The sequence below is a fragment of the Pelodiscus sinensis genome, chromosome 16, assembly GCF_049634645.1.
Source record: "Pelodiscus sinensis isolate JC-2024 chromosome 16, ASM4963464v1, whole genome shotgun sequence".
Classification (NCBI taxonomy): domain Eukaryota; kingdom Metazoa; phylum Chordata; order Testudines; family Trionychidae; genus Pelodiscus; species Pelodiscus sinensis.
In genome coordinates, this window is record NC_134726.1 from 14,588,340 (window position 1) to 14,605,623 (window position 17,284).

Below are 17,284 nucleotides of genomic sequence, written 5' to 3' on the forward strand. Positions count from 1 at the left end.
CTGGGGGCTTTGGGAGGACCAGAAACAACATATTTGAATATTCATAATTTGCTTAATGAATATGCAAAGATGCAAATGAATGTTACTGGTCCTCCAAAAGCTCACAAATGGATTTACTGGTCCCCGTGTCAAAAAGTTTGGGAACCCCTGTTCTAGATTATGTATGAATATGCTGAACAAGACTAATCCCAGAACAGACCCCTGGAGAACACCACAGTTTTACCTCTTTCCATTCTGAAAACTGGTCATTTATACCTACCCTTTGTTTCCTATCTTTTAACCAGTCACTGATCCATATGAGGACCTTCCCTTATTCCATAGCAGCTTACTTGATTTAAGAGCCATTGGTGAGGGACCTTGTCAAAAGCTTTCTGAAAATCTTAGTACAGTATATCAATTGGATTCCCCTTGTCCACATATTTGTTGATCTCTGAAAGAATTCTAGCAGATTGATGAGGCATGATTTTCTTTTACAGAAGCCATGTTGACTTTTCCCCCCCAAAATTATGTTCATCTGTTATGTCTGACAATATTGTCTAGTTTCAACCACTTTGCCAAGTACAGAAGTCAGGTTTAGCAGCCTCTAACTGCTGGGTGCGCCTCTAGAGCCCCTTTTAAAAATTGGTGTCACATTAGCTATCTTCCAGCCATTTGGTACACAAGCTGATTTAAATGATAGGAACCAGCTACAGTCAGTAGCTCCGCAATTCCACATTTCCATTCCTTCAGAAATCTTGGGTAAATGCCATCTGGTCTTGGTGACTTATTACCATTTAATTTATCAGTTTGTTCCAAAACTTCCTCTAATGTCACCTCAATTTGAGACTGTTCCTGATATTTGTCACCTATAAAAAATGGCTCACGTTTGGGAACCATCCTCTCATCCTCAGCTTTGAAGACTGTTGCAAAGAATACTAAGCCTTAATTAGTTATGCTAAGCTAACAATCTTACAGGCCCGTAGGCCCCCTAGCTTCCAACTTATATTCCAGGGTAATCAATGTATGAGTGTATCTATATATATATATTAGAGATCTGTCCATCTGTCTGTCTGCAAATCCTTTTGTTCAAGAACTCCTCCTAAATGGTAAGAGCTAGGGCCACCAAATTCAGTATACAACCAGTGTTCCCTCTCAGCTGCATAGCAGCACAGCTTCAAAAGTGATTAATCAGCCCCATCCAGTTAGTTAGCTCCCTGCACAGAGCCCCGAGTCTCTGACTGGGCAGGACTGATTAATCACCTGTGAAGCTGTGCTGCTCCGCCTCTCATCTTAGAGGGAACACAGATTTCAGCTTCCCTTTACCTTAAATTAAAGCAAGGCTAGGCTTTGGTTTTGCCAGGAAAATGGGAAGTGCTGGGAATGGAATTGTTTGCCAGAACATGGAAAAGGAGGGAGCAGAGAGATTAGGGATGCAATACTCCCAGTCGCCAGTGGGGGCAATGAGTGCAGGGGACTGTGATACTGCAGAGTCACCACAGAGAGCAGTCGTACCAATAAGATACTGGTCATCTGGAGATGGGGCTCTGCAATGGAGAAAATAAGTGGTCCTCCTGCCCCAAAACAGTGCCGGGGAAGCCCCCCAGACCCTCCATCCTCTAGCCTAGGACTCCCTAGCCCTATCCAGAAGCCCCACCCCCCCAAGAGACGCTGGGGCTGGAAACCATGGCCTGGCTCCAGACAAGCTACAGGCTGTGGAGGGGCTGCTGCAGGAAGGGGGCAGCTCCCATGGACAGGGGGCTGCAGGAGGCCAGGGCTACCCTGGAACCTGCCCCTCAACCAGATACAGAGCCAGAGGGGGGTGCTGCAGGCTGGGAGTAGCCCCTAGAGCAGTGATCTCCAACCTTTTTATTGGAGATCACTTTTTCAATTTAAGTGCAATGTAAGATCTACCACAAACCCAAATACTCTTGCCTGGCTTCCTTCCCTTCCTTCTCTGAGGCCTCGCCCCTGCTCCACCCCTTTTCCAAGGCCTCACCCTGCTCACTCAATTCCCCTTCCTCCCTGAATCTCATTCACTTTCACCAGGCTTGGGTAGGGGGTTGGGGTGCAGGCTCTGGTCTTGGGCCAAGGGGTTCAGAGTGTGGGAGGAGACACCCTGAAGGTAGGAAAATAGGGTGGGTTCTGGAGTGTCTTCGGGGATAGGGTATACACCTGGGGAGTGCAGGGGGGTTGGTTCAAATCCCATCCCCCTCTCCCTCAGGCTGCAGTCCTGCTCTGCTCCCTGCCCATCTTGCAAGCAACCAACACAGGATAAGGGACTGTCAGGAGTTGGAGCAGGCCCTAGAGTGTCTTAGGAAAGAGAGCCCTCACCTGGGGACAGGGGAGGGGAGAAGTGCAGGCTAGTGGGCTCAAGTCCTGCCCACCATGGGAGCAGCCAGGTAGCCACAACATCCTGCTGCAAGGATGGAGCTAGGTCCCATATCAGGGACCCTTAAGGTAGAAAAGGGTGGGTTCTGGAGTGGTTTAGGGGATCATGGGTGCCCCTGAGGGGCACAGGGTGGTGGGCTCTAGTCCCATTCCCACTAGGCAGCATCACATCTTCCACCCTGGGAGCAACTGGACAGCCAGCACGGGCCACCCCAGCGATGGAGCTGGCTCCCATATTAAGAAGGCAGGATAAGAGATCCAGTGGAGATGGGCTGCATTTTGGAGTGGCTTAGGGCAGTGTTTCTCAGCCCGGGGTATGAGTACCTTTGGGGGTACTTGAGAGAAGTGTGGAGGGAGGGGTGCATCAACACAACTGAAATTTGGAGAAAACTGAATTTTGTTTTAAGTTGTACAGCATTTTATTATTTTTGTACTTTTTACACCCAAAAATTTCATCGGCCACCCAGCTATAATTAAGTTGTTTAACCAAATGTGTTGCAATGGTAGAAAATGTTTGTGTGTGTCTGAAAACTGGAGGTACTGGGGGTACTTTTATATATATATATATTTAAAGGTGTACTTTATAAAAAAATGTTGAGAATCACTGGCTTAGAGGCTAGGGCGTTTGCCTGGGAAGCACAGGGTTTGGGGCTTGGTCCCACTCCACCCCCTCCATCCACCCAGGCAGTAGCTGGGGGAGTCAACACCAGCTGCCAAAAGGGATGGACCTGGCTCCCGCATTAGGAAAGCAGGATAAAGGACCCTCTGAAGGCAAGCAGGGAGGTGGGATGGGTTTTGGAGTAGACTAGGGGAATACAGCACTCATCTAGGCAGCAAATGGTGGTGAGTTTGAGTCCCACTCACCCTGGGACCAACCAGATAGCAAACACAGGATAAGGGACAGGCTGAAGACAGGGTAGATCAGGTGGGTTCTATAGGGGATTAGAGGCTAGGGAAGTTGCCTGGGGAGAATAGGGTGGTGGGTTCAAGTCCCACTCACCCTAGGAAATGTCTAGACAAGCTGCTAAGGGGATGGAGCTGGCTCTTATGCCTGGTGGAGTGGGATCTCCTGTAAACTCAGGGATAGGGCATCAGTCTCTGGACCACAGGGTGGTGGGCTCAATCCCACTCCCTCTGCCCATCCCCCTAGGCAGCTTGCAGCTCAAGTCCTGCCCACCCAGGGAGTGACCAGACAGGTGACATGTGGCTAGAGCAGCAGCAGAGTTAAGGCAGGCTTACTCCTGCCCTGGCCCTGCAGCTGGCATGTACAGCACTGGCTGCATGTACTGCCCCTCATCTACAGGCCCTGACCCCCTGACCCCACAGCCTCTGTTGGCCACTGTTCCGTTACTGGTTAGTGGGAGCTGCAGGTGTGGTGTCCTCAGGCAAGGACAGCATATGGAAAGCGCCTGCTTTGACTTTCTCAGGGACTGCAGGGACATTCCATCCAGGTGCACAATTCCCATAGGGATAATCACTCCAGACATGATAGGTTTGGCATTTTAGAACTCTCTACTAAAATAATTACATTTAAGCATGAGAGAAATGAAAGTTATGCAATGCACAGACCAGTCAAAAACTAAAACTAACCCACTTTGCAAGCAGTAAAGTAGTAACAACCCCCCATGTACACGTTGGGTCAGGAGATGAGAGGGAAGGACAGTGTGTGTTTGTGAGAGTGACAGAGACAGAGACACACACAGTGTGAGAGTAACAGAGATTTGCATTGCTGAGCTCCTTCCACCCCCTTCTCTCTGGGTGGAAATGAGGTACAGAAGTGGGGGGAGGACACCCTGACATCAGTGCCCCCCCTTTCTCCCTCCCACACTCTGCACAGCAAGGAGGAGGCTCCCAAGGGGCAGCTCCAACACAGAGGGCAGGAGCAGCATGATAGTAGGTGGAGAGGCAACTGAAGTGCCAGTACTTGAGAGCTTCCTGGCCAAACCAGTGAGAATCTCCTGTCAGAGGCTCCACGATCTACTGGTAGATCCTGTCAAGTATCAGAGGGGTAGCCGTGTTAGTCTGAATCTGCAAATGCATGCATCTGACAAAGTGGGTCCTTGCCCACGAAAGCTTATGCTCCAATACTTCAGTTAGTCTATAAGGTGCCACAGGACTCCTCTCCGCTTTCGTAGATCCTGATCTACTGGTTGGTGACCACTGCCCTAGAGCCTTGCTCCCCTGACTGGCTGCAGATGGGATTACCTCACCATCCCCCATAGATAGGCTGCAGACAGGCTGAAGGGTGGGGGAAGGGAGGAGACACTGAAAGGCCAAGGACAGCCTGTGGTGCCTCCCCCTGAACAAGCCCTTCCACCCCAGGAGTATTTTCCAGCCAGAGAGCACAGTTCCAGCCCCGCAGGAAGAGTTTGTCCATCTGCAGCACCACCCTCATCACCCTGGCAAAATCACACCCCTTAGCCTCCCAACCCCCTTCTTCGGGTCTCAATCTTGAGTCCTGCACCTCCTGCACCTCACCCTGTGCCCTGAGTCCCCTGTCCCACACATAACCCATGCCATATTGTGAGCTCATAATGCAGGTATCAGCATGCCTCTAAATCTTGTTGACTGGAACATATTTCCTACGATCACTGAAGCTGTGGCATCTTAGCATAATATTTCATTTTCTGCTCTTTTATATAAGGCAGCAGCCTGATTTATTTTAATAATCTGCTTTTTTCCAGCTCGGTGCATCTAAAATGCACTGAGAACTAGAATACACTATTCACTGGTGTATAATTCTGATGTGCTAATCCTTTACCCAGCAACTGACTCATGTCAGGATTCTAATAGCTTCAGCTGGGAGTTAGGCACCAGAAAACTCACATGAACATACAGATTTCTATTAGCAGAGGCTACTGTTGGAATTCACAGATATCCAATGAGAATTTTCTTGGAGGGGCTCTTATCTCCTTCCCTCTCACCAAGAGTCTTTCCTTTATGGCAGTGGTCACCAACCAGTAGATTGGGATCTATCCATCTTGGAGCCTCTGACAGGTGATCCTGACAGGTTTGGCCAGGAAGTTATCAAGCGCTGGCACTTCAGTTGCTTCTCCATCTACTTTCATGATGTTTCTGCCCACTTCCTTGGAGCTATCCCTCTGGGGCTACGTCTAGACTACAAGCCTCTTTTGAAAGAGGCTTTTTCAAAAGAATCTTTCTAAAAAGCCTTTTTTGAAAGACGGCGTCTAGACTACAAGCAGATTTTTCAAAAAAGCAAGCATCTAGACGCTCTCTTTCAAAAAAGCACAGTTTGCATTCAATAGAGCCTTTTTTCAAAAGAGTACTTTCTAAAAAAGGCGTTATTCCTCGTAAAATGAGGTTTACCGCGATCGAAAAAACTGCCACATTCTTTCAATTTACTTTCGAAAGAACGTGGCTACAGTCTAGATGCAGGTGATGTTTTTTCGAAAAAACCCTGTAGTCTAGACACACCCTGGGGGCCCCCTTCTTGCTGTGCAGGGTATGGGAGGGAGAAGGGGGGCCACTGAGTCAGGGTGTCACTCGTCACCCCACTCCTGTACCCTGTCTCAACACTGAAAGAAGGGGATGGAGGGAGCTTGGCAATCCAAATCTCTGTCACTCTCACACACTGTGTGTGTGTCTGTCATTCTCACAAACATAAACTGTGCTTCCCTCCCCTCTCCCAACCCAACACATACGGGGGGTTTGTTGTTACTACTTTTACTGCTTGCAAAGTGGGTTATTTTTGGGTTTTGACTGGTCTGTGCATTTCATAATTTTAATTTCTCTCTTACACTTAAATTTAATTCTCTGAGTAGTGAGTTCTAAAATGCCAAACCTGTTGTCTCTGGAGTAATTATCCCTATGGGAATTGTGTTCCTGGAAGTGGCTGGCATGTCCCTGCAGCCCTTGAGAAAGGCAGAGCAGGGGTCTCCACATGCTGTCCTTGCCTGCAGACACCACTCCTGCAACTCCCATTGATCAATAAAGAGGAACCATAGCCAGTAAAAGCTATGGGCTCAGTGCCCATAGATGAGGGGCAGCACATGGCACCATGGAGCCATTGCTGTACACACCAGCTGCCTTCAGGAGTGGTGCAGAGTCATGGCAGAAGTAAGCCTGCCTTAACCCCACTGCTCCACCATCCAGAAACCATCTCAGTTAAGTGGTACCCAGCCAGAGGCTGCTTCCTGAATCCCTGTCCCAGTGCTGAACTCCCTGCTCCCCCAGACATGAGTTGCCTGCACCCAAACTCCTTCCTAGAGCTTGAACCCTGGACACCCTCCTAGACCCCAATTCCCCACATTGGGCTAAGCCAGGAGTGCCTCCCACACTCCCAACTCCTTGATCCAAACCCAGAGCCTGCACCGCAACCCCTACCCCAGCTTGATGAAAGTGAATGAGGTTCAGGGAGGAAGGGGGATGGAGTGAGTAGGGTGAGGCCTCAGAGAAGGGATGGAGGAGGGGCAGGGCCTCAGAGAAGTGGGGGAAGGAAGCTGGGCAAGGGTATATGGGTTTGCGGTAGATCTTACATTGCACTTAAATTGAAAAAGTGATCTTGTGAATAAACAGGTCAGAGACCACTGCTTTATGGGTTAATACAAGTCATAGATGTTCCCAGCAAAAGTGCCTCTAACCACATGCTGAATTAGAGGTTGTCTGCAGACTGGAGAGCCCTTTTCCTTGACTGACATTTTTATGGCTCCGAATATTCACGAACAAAAGAAGAATGACACAGAAGGAGAAAGAAATGGCCTCTGAACGTGTGTGGGTCCCCTTTAAAAGCTTTCATGTGGCAGCTCTTGGAAAGCATTTTCTTAAAATTCCAGGACTCTTTCCAGGGCTTTCAGTCTGCATTCCTAAGATTCCCTAGTATATTCTTTGCTCTCATGCAGGCCAACAATTGCTTTTAGAAAATCTTAGTATTATATATGTACGTCAATTCTGAACTTATCTACACCGGTATTTCTTAATCTCTCCCCATTGCACCAGCAACGGTGCATTACCACTGATGTCAGAAATTGTAGGACTGCTAGTCTACACTAAGCACCAGCGCTTACCACTCATCTAATGCCCCTCAGGGTTAGAATCATAGAATCATAGAGCTGGAAGAGACCTCAGGAGGTCATCAAGTCCAGCCCCCTGCCAAAGGCAGAACCAATCCCAACTAAATAAACCCAACCACGGCTTTGTCAAGCCAGGACATAAAAAGCTCTAGGGATAAAGATTCCACTATCTCCCTTAGTAACCCATTCCAGTGCTTTACCACCCTCCTAGGGAAATAGTTTTTCCTAATTTCCAACCGAGATCTCCCCCACTGTAACTTGAGACCATTGCTCCTTGTTCTGCCATTCGTCACTACTGTGAACAGCCTTTCTCCATCCTCTTTGGAATCTCCCTTCAGGAAGTTGAAGGCTGCTATCAAATCACCCTCACTCTTCTCTTTTGCAGACTAAACAAACACAAATCCCTCAGCCTCTCCTCATAGGTCATGTGCGCCAGCCCCCTAATCATTTTGGTCGCCCTCTGCTGGACCCTCTCCAATGCATCCACATCCTTTCTATAGAGGTAGGCCCAGAACTGGACATAATACTCCATATGTGGCCTCATCAAAGCTGAATAAAGGGGAATAATCACTTCTCTAGATCTGCTGACAATGATCCTCCTAATGCACCCTAATATGCCATTAGCCTTCTTGTCTACAAGGGCACACAGTTGACTCATATCTAGCTTCTCATCCACTGTAATCCCCAGGTCCTTTTCTGCAGAAGTGCTATTTAGCCAGTCGGTTCCCAGCCTGTAACAATGCTTGGGATTCTTCCGTCCCAAGTGCAGGACTCTACACTTGCCCTTGTTGAAACTCATCAGATTTCTTTTAGCCCAATTCTCTAATCTGCCTAGGTCACTCTGGATCCTATCCCTGCCCTCCAGCGTATCTACCTCTCCCCTTATCTTAGTGTCATCTGCAAACTTGCTGAGGGTTGGAGGACAAAAGAGTGGCAAAAATGCAGGTCTATAAATAGTACATACATGTCCCAGTCCAGCTCCCATAGTCTGTCTACCAGTTGTAGCTAAATTAGGCCCTTATTGTCCAATACTGTAGAATTAAATCGAAAGGAATGCAGTAAGAAAAAAAATCAGACCTCATATTGCAGTAGAATAGATACTTTGATAGAGCAAAGCAAAAAAACTACTGTGACTAATTGCCATATTTATGAAAATACTGAAAGCGGTCATGGCACATAGGCTAGCAATAACATGAGTTCCAAGCCAACATTATCATTTTCTGAATTTTGCTTATAGAACTTTGCTGTTTCAGACGTTATAGAATATAAACATTAGAAAAAACCTTGGACATTTATCACTAAAGTTCTGTCCAAATCAACAATGAAAATGTAACAACATCAGATGATTAAGCATTTTTCCTGTTATCAAAGCTCTAGTACAGATTCCATCACCAGTAAGGGCATGAAACTTTTTTGTTAAAACAAAAATCCTGTGATAAATCATCTCTTTTGTACTTCGTAGCATAGTCTGGTAAGAGTATTATTATAAGATTCTCTGCATCTCAGCATGGAAGCTGCTTAAACACTTACTTCTGGCATGGTTTCAGCCATAATGTGGTGTTGTAAGATGTTCTTTTTTTATTTTGTTTAAACTTTAAATGAAAGTACCTTAAATTCTGAGACCCACTAAATCACATTAACTCTGCTTTTGAAATTTAAGTGAGGAAAATTGAGACTAATCTTAAAAAAAACTTTAGACCCCAATTCAGCAAAGCAGTTTAGCATGTGTTTGCCTTTAACTTTGTTTCAGTGGGGCTTATACATGAGCTTATGTGTACTTCTGAATTGAGACATAATTAAGCATTTACTTAACTCTAAGTATACACTTAAGTGTTCTGCTGAACAAGGACCTTAAATTAACACTGCTTTTCAAATAATTGGCCAAATGAAGTCCGTAGTTCTTTGAGGGAAAATTGGAGGTGTTCAGTTCTCAATTTTGGTCCTGGCTCATGTCATGTAAAGTGTTTTTCTTTCAGTTGAAATAATTCCTGGAAAGAAAGATTGAACTGAAATAGGAGCCTTCTGTTTTTGCACTGTTCATGTGTGTTGGGCACTTCTGCAGAAGTCCTTTTGCATACTGGAGATGCATACTAATAATGCAATTTAACTGTATTTGTAATGCTATGGCACAGGCGAGAACTGAAGTTCTAGTGTTTGAATTTCTTTTTAAGCCCTTTTGATCACCCATTCCACTGTGCGCACATAGCTAATCTCCTTCCAGGTGAAGACATTGTGCCAGAAGGCAGTAATCTATTTTAAGATAATCATTCTTTAGCATACTGACACTGGAAAATTATCCTTAGGGAATCTACAGTTCAAGATCTCTGGATGCCTAAACTTGAAGATGATAGGTTTAAGTTTTGATGGTCCTAAGGAAATTGCTATTGGCAGAGATGAATGCTTAGAAAGGGCTTTAGCAAAGAGGTCTCCAAGGGTCAGCAGAAAGAAATTTGTCCTTTTCTCATCCTACCCTCATAGTACTCAATGTACAAAATATCTTAGGTTGCTCAACATATTATTTTTAAATTTTGCAGCAGTGCAGTTGTCACACATATTTTCGGTGTCATGGGAAAAGATTGTACAAATGCAAGTAGCTTAGTCATTCTAAACAATAAGCCCATAGTCACTGGAAGTATACCTAGAGAAAGAACCTTATTCACATTTAATAGCACATTAATATCTGTCTCAGTTGTGAACTTTCCCAAGTGACACACACTGTCATATGATAGTCCTGAATTTATAACATAGCATCATTCATTGCATCTTAGTACTGTACAAAGCCATTATACGCATACCACATATGAAGCAGTCTGACATATATGCTCTCAGGTCTAATGTGTAAGTACTGAATGTGATCAGGACTCTTTGAACAAAATGTTGTTTGTTGGGAAATCTGAATTAGTTTAAACAAACTTTTCATCAAAACTTAATTGCTGATCATTTTTGTATGGAATTTCTGGTCAAAACTAGAGACAGTGTCCCATGATCCCAATGGCTAGTGCACTCATCTGGGAGACCCAGGTTCAGATCCCTGCTCTGTATCATTTGCAGTCTCCCACATTTCTGAATGAGGAATCTAACTACTGACTATTTTTTGCAAAAAGATTTTACTTCAGTACAATGCATAACAAAAAGAAATCATAGCCATAACACTATTCATAGAAAAAAAATTGTTTTTCAGCCAACCCTAGAAAGAACTAATGTGCACAGTATTTTTTTCAGCATGCACTAACTAATATGCATATGATCAATTAAGTGAAAAGTAAATCTAAATGTAACTTCTATTTTCAATGCTCTGATTTGCCCTTACAGAGTTTTTCTTTTCATATTCAGCCTATCTTGCTACAAGACACTTTAATTTAGCAAAATTAAAATAGACCTCAGACGCTGGTAAACTCTCAGCAGTTGCAACTGGTATTGAAGCTGAAGGTGCTCCCCTCAGGAAATGGTTTACTTATTTTTGGTAGGACCAGTGATTTTTTATAAAATCAAACATTCCCTATTACAGGGGAAACTGACAGATCTGCTTAAAAAACAAACAAAAACTCACAACTTATCAGCTGTACTGACCATAAAGACTAAAACACAAGGCTTGTGATATAATTTCTATAGCCTAGACTTTGATTAGTTCAAAGGCAAAGTAACTTGCAAATACGAGCAAGAAATGTGTCTTCTGTGTCCCAGGCAAACTTTAGAAGTGCCCTTCCTGTCCTGGACAAAATGAGAAAGATTCTTGAGAAAATGAGGAAAATTGCTAGGCCAAACTTCTTTCAAAAGAACTTCATTTTTGCCTTAACCTGGATTTTGGACTTGGATATTCAGGAGTTATTAGCGAACACTCTGTGCCTATTAGCTATGGGTTAACAATGCACAACATCCTAAATCAATTATTTCCAATCTATCGTCTGCGGACCCATAGGGGAACTACTTGGTATTCAACAATTTAACTTGGTTATCGTAGAGGGTGCTACAGCCTGACATCTATTATAAATAATTTCAGGATTCTGCCACAGCTTGGCATGGCCTTGGACAAATCTCAAACTGTATCTCAGATTACCCACCACTAAAATGGGGATAATACATTCTAGGTGCTAAGGCTTAATTCATTAATAATGGAGAACTTTGAGATCCTCCAGTATAAGGTGCTATAGAGCCTTATACTAGTGATGCCAGACTGTTATAGTAGCTGCTGGATCATCACGGTTGTTGAAAGGGCTTCCACTAGCTATCCATGCTTACATGATCTCAATGTTGGGTTGCTACTGTAACTGCATATGAAAACCAGTCAGAAGCTGTTGCTCGCATTGTGGCTTACTTGCTTTCTTCTTGAAGTGTAAACATACTCATGTTCTATGACAGGTTTTTTGCAACAGAAACAGATCACTCCAGAATGAGTGTACCTATGAATCCCTGGTAATAATTTACGGGCATGGGATTAGCTCATTACTCTAATAGAACTGAAAAATTTGCTGACTGATGCACTCATCTACAAGACGTTACTTGATGTCCATTGTGCATCAGCTGTATGCAGTATCCAATACCACATCCCAACTGAACGCCTCTAACTTCCATCAAGGACATATCACATTGTCTACAGCCAAGCCCTAAGATACAAGTGTATCTGTGACAATCCCTCAGACACAGACAATCACCTACAGGATCTTTATCAAGCATTCTTAAAACTAAAATACCCACCTGGGAAAGTGAAGAAACAGATCGACAGAGATAGATGAATATCCAGAAGTCACTTGCTTTAGGACAAGGCAAATAACAGAACACTACTAGCTATCACCTATAGCTTCCAGCTAAAACCCTTCCATCACATCATTGACAACCTACAACCAATCTTGGAAAATGATCCCTCGACACCCTCACTCTCACAGGCCTGAGAAACAGGCCAGTCCTTGCCTACAGACAGCCCCACAATCTGAAGCAAATACCCTCCAGCAGCCACACATCACACCTCAGATACACTTACCCAGGAACCTACCCCTGCAATAAACCTCGTTGCCAACTCTGACCACTATACAAGTGACACCATCACAGGCTCTAACTACATCAGCCACAACATCAGGAGCTCATACAGCTGCACATCCTCTAATCTGATATATGCCATCAAGTGCCAACAATGCGCCTCTGCCATATATATTGGCCAAACCAGACAGTCTCTATGCCGAAGGATAAATGGACAAAAATAAGAGATCAGGGCTAAGTCTACATTGCATTTCTTTTTTGAGATACTGGAATATCCCGAAAAGCAATGCCATGTCCAAGGAACCCGTCCACTTTTTCAAATTTTGTTTCAAAAGAACAGACACGCTCTTTCACCATCCCTGCAAACCTCATTCTATGAGGAATAAGAGATGGCTCAAAACAGCATTTACTTTCATAATTTGGTGCCATGCAGGTGCACCAAATTTCAAAAGAGCCTCTTTCGAAAGTAAATTGAAAAAAGATACACGATTTGTGGTACTGCAAATTGCGTATCTTTTTCCGATTTAACAGTGCAGTCTAGACGTAGCCCAGGAATAGTAACACATAAATCTGTAGGGGAACACTTTAACCTCCCTGGACATTCATTTGAAAGTAGCCATGGTTTCTCCCCAAAAGCCATTACAAATGATGGTGAACAGACAGTATTCAAGAACTATATTTGGATACAGAAAGATCCAGTATAGATAACAAGCTTAATTAAAATTAATGTTATGCAACATTTAGAGAGCATATTTGTCCTCCAGGATGAAATTGTTACCAAGAGTCTCATGGTGAGATTTGAATTTTCTGCCAGCTGTATTTGAATTCAAATGTAGATATAACAACAAGAAATTATATTTGGTCTGAGAGTCTGGTGTGATCATTATAACCAAAGTACTGCAGGATTTTACACATTTAGTTCTCCCTCCATCTCAAAAATCAAAGCTTTTGATCCTGTAAAGTTTCTTTTAAAAATGCATGGGTTGATACTGGATTTCTAATAAATATCCAGTACAGGAAAACAGGTACAGTAGCCATGCAACACCACAATTTCAGTCCATAGGGCAACACATAAGCCTTAAGCCAGTTATAAAATAGATGCCTACAGCAAGCTTGTTCATAGCAGATCAAAATCAAATTACAAGTTTGCTGTAAGGCAATATCTTAAGATAACTTGACCCATTAGGTCTTTTCTTGCACTATCTCCTGTGATTTAAAATGGAAGATTTTTTCTGCAGTTAATTAAGTGATGAAACATAACATTAGATACAGTTTTTGAAGTGTTCCTTTTCTCTCACTTAAAAGTTAGATGTTATCTGACTCAGCTTTACTGCACATGATGTTACTGTCACCTATTGTGTGCTTCAAATGTATTTAACTGTTCACCTTCCAGTCACTCCTTGCCTTGCTTGGTAGTCAGAAAAACAGACTCTCTTAACTAGACTAGCTATAAACTTAAAAAACAACAAAAGGTCTGGTAGCACATTATAGACTACAGCTACGTCTAGACTGGCATGATTTTCTGCAAATGCTTTTAACAAAAAAGTTTTCCGTTAAAAGCATTTGCGGAAAAGAGCGTCTAGATTGGCACAGACACTTTTCCGCAAAAGCACTTTTTGCAGAAAAGCGACCATGCCAATCTAGACACGCTTTTGCGCAAAAAAGCCCCGATCGACATTTTAGCTATCGGGGCTTTTTTGCGCAAAACAGTACTGTGCTGTCTACACTGGCCCTCTTGCGCAAATGATTTGCGCAAGAGGGCTTTTGCTCGAACGGGAGCAGCATAGTATTTCCGCAAGAAGCACTGATTAATTACAGTAGGAAGTCAGTGTTCTTGCAGAAATTCAAGTGGCCAGTGTAGACAGCTGGCAAGTTTTTCCGCAAAAGCAGCTGATTTTGCAGAAAAACTTGCCAGTCTGGACACAGCCTACATGTTTTGTTAGTCTATAAAGTGCTACCAGACCTTTTGTTGTTTTTTAAGTTTATCCTGTACAGACTAACTTGGCTACCCCCAAATCTTCTAGACTAGCTATGTTTGTGGGAATGTTTACTTTTGTGGTACAATGTAGAGAATCATAGAATAATAGGGCTGGAAGAGATCTCAGGAAGTCACTGAGGGTATGTCTACACTACAAAGTTAGTTCGAACTAACGGATGTTAGTTCGAACTAACTTTCATAGGCGCTACACTAGCGCTCCGCTAGTTCGAATTTAATTTGAACTAACGGAGCGCTTAGTTCGAACTAGGTAATCCTCTTTCCACGAGGATTAAGCCTAGTTCGAATTTACTAGTTCGAATTAAGGGCTGTGTAGTCCCTTAATTCGAACTAGTGGGAGGCTAGCCCTCCCCAGCTTTCCCTGCTGGCCACGTCTGCCCCCCTTCCTAGCCCCGGACCTCTTAAAGGGGCACGGACTGGCTACGGTGCCTGTGCCAGGTGCAAGCCTGCCAGCACCCAGCCAGCAGACCCTGCACCTGGCACGGATCGAGCCACCCACCCGATGCCCCCCAGCCCTCCCCCTCTTCCTGGGACCAGGCTGGCGGCTCCCGGGAGCTTGCCTGGGACCGCAAGAGGCGGGCACCCACCTGGGCTAGTGCGGACATCGTGGACCTCGTCCACGACCTCCACACTAGGCATAGGAAACTGGCCAGCTAGGGCAGGAGAGGTGCCAGCCTAGCCACCCAGGAGCAGGTGTGCATGAAAATCAAGGGGGTCCACTGAGACCCCCGACCCTGGGCCCTGAGCTTACAATGGCCGTACTGGGTCAGACCAAAGGTCCATCTAGCCCAGTAGCCTGTCTGCCGACAGTGGCCAACCCTAGGGACCCTGGAGGGGATGGACCGAAGACAGTGACCAAGCCATTTGTCTCGTGCCATCCCTCTCCAGCCTTCCACAAACCTTGGGCAGGGACACCACTCCTACCCCCTGGCTAATACCACTCCATGGACCCAACCTCCAAGACTTGATCTCACGTCCCTTTAAACTCTGTTCTAGTTCTAGCCTTCACAGCCTCCTGCAGCAAGGAGTTCCACAGGTTGACTCTTTGCTTTGTGAAGAACAACTTTCTGTTACTAGTTTGAAGCCTGCTACCCATTCCTTTCCTTTGGTGTCCTCTAGTCCTTCTTTATGGGAACTAATGAAGAACTTTTCTGTATGCACCCTCTCCACCCAACTCCTGCTTTTAGAGACCTCTATCCTGTCCCCCCTCCGTCTCCTCTTTTCTAAGCTGAAAAGTCCCAGTCTCTTTAGCCTCTCTTCATATGGGACCTGTTCCCAACCCCTGATCATTTTAGTTGCCCTCCCCTCTCCCAGCCTCTCTCTTCCCCTTTCCCACCTCCTTTTCCCAGTCTCCCCCAGTTTTGTTCAATAAAGACAGATTCAGTTTTTGAACACAATTGTCCTTTATTTTGTATATCAAGAAGAGGGGCTAGGGAAGGGTAAGTGGAAGAAGGTGAGGGAGGAATGGGGTACGCGCCCCTGATGGGGAGGACTGATTCTGACACTGACTTTTTTACAGGATCTGGCCTTGTAATTCCTCCAACTCCTGCCCAACAAATTCTATCCCTCATGGGGCAGAGCTTAGTCCAGATGTGATCACTAGGCCTATACCCCCAATCCCTTACAGTTTGCCCAGACCACTTCCAACTCCTCTGTAGGAGTCCCTTAACAGGGATAAGGAAGGGGTGGCTTTGCAGATATAAACCCCTAGACCACTCCAAAATGCATTCCCCCCCCTCCCTTCAGAGGGTCTCTTGTCCCTTGGCTGTCTGGGCAGGACAGGGTGGGCAGGACTTGAGCTGCCTAGGAATATGGGTGTAAAAAGTACAAAAATAATAAAATGCTGTACAACTTAAAACAAAATTCAGTTTTCTCCAAATTTCAGTTGTGTTGATGCACCCCTCCCTCCACACTTCTCTCAAGTACCCCCACGGGTACTCATACCCCGGGCTGAGAAACACTGCCCTAAGCCACTCCAAAATGCAGCCCATCTCCACTGGATCTCTTATCCTGCCTTCTTAATATGGGAGCCAGCTCCATTGCTGGGGTGACCTGTGCTGGCTATCCAGTTGCTCCCAGGGTGAAGGAGTGATGCTTCCTAGCACAAATGGGACTAGAGCCCACCACTCTGTGCCCCCTCAGGGGTACTCATGATCCCCTAAACCACTCCAGAACCCACCCTCTTCTAACTTCAGCAGGTCCCTGGTATGGGACCCAGCTTTATTATTGCAGCAGTCTGTGGTGGCTATCTAGCTGCTCCCGTGGTGGGCAGGACTTGAGCCCACTACTCTGCACTTCTCCCCTAGCCCCAGGTGAGTGCTCTCTTCCCTAAGCCACTCTAAGGCCTGTTCCACCTCCTGACCTTCAGAGGGTCCCTTATCCTGTGTTGGCTGTCTAGTTGCTCCCAGGTAGGTAGGGCACAATTGGAGCCAGGGGGCATGGGACTTGAGCCCATCACCCTGCACTCCCTAGGTGAATGCCCTATTCCCCTCCAGAATCCACCCCACCTCCCTATGCTTAGGGTGACCCCTCCCAAGCTCTGAACCTCTTGGACCAAGGCCAGAGCCTGCACCTCAACCCCCTATTCCAGCCTGGTGAAAGTGAATGAGGCATTCCTCCCCTGCCTCAGAGAAGGAGGGGAAGGAAGCCAGGCAAGAGTATTTGGGTTTGTGGTAGATCTTACATTGCACTTAAATTGAAAAAGTGATTTTGTGGTTAAAAAGGTTGGAGACCACTGCCCTAATTCTTGCTTAGAGGATTTGGCCTTGTAATTCTTCCATCTCCTGTCTGGCAACTACCATCCCTGGTGGGCAGACTTAGCCCAGCTATTCCTGTTAGGCCAGAGTGCCCCAGTCCCTTAGGATACAACTACACATTAGGGCAAAACTCAAATTAAGTTACGTAACTTCAGCTACGT